This window comes from Sinocyclocheilus anshuiensis, unplaced genomic scaffold (genome assembly GCF_001515605.1).
Source record: "Sinocyclocheilus anshuiensis isolate Anshui unplaced genomic scaffold, SAMN03320099.WGS_v1.1 scaffold338, whole genome shotgun sequence".
In the NCBI taxonomy this organism is placed as follows: domain Eukaryota; kingdom Metazoa; phylum Chordata; class Actinopteri; order Cypriniformes; family Cyprinidae; genus Sinocyclocheilus; species Sinocyclocheilus anshuiensis.
The window spans coordinates 697,107-699,637 of record NW_015542339.1 but is presented as its reverse complement, the minus strand read 5'-3'; positions in this window follow the sequence as shown (position 1 = coordinate 699,637).

Here is a 2,531-nt window from a genome sequence, read left to right as displayed (position 1 = left end):
GAGGTGAGGTGAGGTGAGGTGAGGTGAGGTGAGCTAATCATAGACTGAAGACCCAGGTAAACAATGAATTAATCTTTTCTGTTTCTTATAACGTTAGCAGTTTTGTATTGTTTGTAGTGTGATCAACGTTTGCGTAAGTAGTAGACGTATTAGGGAAGTAACACGTAACATTTTAATTATATTTTGCTAAAATGAACGAAATGACTCGAGAAAAGATTCGTTCATTTTGCTGAACGAGACTCAAAGGTCCGAGTCGGTAAAATGATCCGAACTTCCCATCACTAGTGAAAATATATCTGTGCTAAACTTATACTTAGCCTCCAAATCACACACTGGCAAATAAAATCTGAGAATTTATTAGCAATTGGCTAATATTAGACATCATTTAGTCGCCCAGAGTGAAGATTTAGTCGCATATGCGAGTAATTTACTCGCAATGTAGAGTGTTGCTCCTGCAGCGTCGTTGGATGCAGGGTTGCCACGTCCGTGTTTTTTTTCACAGAATTGGGCTACTTTTAAACTGTTTCCATGAGTTCATTTTCCCAAATGGGTTTGAAATATTGCATAAATTACATTTGACTGAAATGCTTGTATTGAAACATTTTGCATTCTATGATAAAACTTTCATGGACTTTTACATTAACTGTTTCCTCCTGGTGGAATGAACTCAATCCAAGCAGCTGAGTCCTTGATCATTTTCAAGAAACAGCTGAAAACATCTATTTTATCTTAATTTGACCCTCTAACTAGCGTTCTCTATTCTAATGCTGATTCAAATTGGTTTGAAAAAGCTTAATAGTAAATAAGACACAATTAGACAATATTTTAATAAACTAATAATAATGAGAAGAAATATATATTTGCAACAACTGGCAGAGTGCTGAATGCTGCACGCACGTGCAGTGTTGTCAAGGTAACATTTGGTCAGTCATTCCCTTCGCCAAGGGAGTTCCAAATGCTTAAATGAGACTGTAATGCCCTACACCCTTCAAAGAACACACTTCAAGGGCACTGCCCTTCGGGAGTAGGGCATAGGGATGCTCACTTTCGTTTGGAATTTGCCCAAAATTTTAACGTTGTTTCAACATTGAAACAACAACTGTCATTATTTCAACCATATTTCAATATTGCAGATGGAGACTGACCGTTCTCTCAAATGACAGAGTCCGAGAACCAAAACAAGGATTTCCATATGATTATTACTTTTCTTTTGTTGTTTGTTCATTTGAATAGTTTGTTTAAACACCACCAACAAAAATAGCTGCTTGCTTAAGCATTTCTAGTTTTAGACTGCAGTTCTGTGACTGTCCCATTGGAAGTGTGCTATAGCATATATGTCATATTGTGTCCTTGTACGCACTCCAGTCTGGTTGTAATACACTGAACCGTGATCGTATTTGCCTACATTTTGTACTGTAATGAATTCTAAACTACTATAGGGAAGATTATTTTACAACAGTGGCCTGTATTGTACACTGAAATGTTGTAATACTGTAGTATAAAGGCTTTTTAAACGCAGTAGAGTTTTTTGCAGTGTCACTGCACCACATTGCAGTTTAACAGCTCAGCACAGAATCGATTATTCTGGATAGCAAATCAATAACTTGACCGTACCCCGGCTGCATCATGGAAAACAAGAAACCCGACAAGAATAAGCTATATCCTCCAGTACAGACTTAACCGTACTTATGGGGTGCATATAGCAGAGACAGTGGCCAGTGCTGTGTATACCTGATAGTCACTTTTGTAATTTTAGTCATTTTTTGTTGTTGCTGCTGTAAATATATAACATAAATGTGTTTTTACAGGTGCTTCTGCTGCTTCTGTATCTGTGTGTTTGCAGTATTGTTAAACAAAGGTAAGTGTAGCCATTTCCATTGGATGTGTGTGTACAAATATTTTTATCAGTATCAAAAATTATTATTATTATTATTATTATTATTATTATTATTTTAATGATTTTCAAAGGCTTGACTCTCATTTTCAGCATGTCTGCAGGTCACTGTTGAAGGTGAAGTTGGAGGCTCTGCTGTCTTGCCCTGTTCTTCTATTGGCAACGGCCTTAAAAATGAAGATGTAACAGTTTATTGGAGACATAATAGCAGCCAAAATGTTTATGACATAATTGAGGGTAAAGGATCGGTGGAGAAGCAGGACCCGGCGTACAAGAACAGAGCTGAAACCTTCCCTAATCAGTATATGAAAGGAAACTTCTCGCTCAAACTCAACAACCTTCAATATAAGGATGCCGGAAAGTACGTCTGCTACATCACAAAGGCACATAAAAATCCAAGCACGCAGCTTTTTCTCAAAGTTATGTGAAATATGCTAAACATTTTTTTAAACAAGTTTGTATTTATTTAAACATTATCAACTTTAATACAGTTTGTTAGAGACTGATTAACCCATAAAGCCTAACATATCAAGGCCTCTAAACTGAAAAGCCTGCTGTACACAATCTACTACATGCCTATAATGATAGTTCATTAAAGTAAACGAGAAGGGTCTGGCTGCAGCTGGCGCTTGCACTC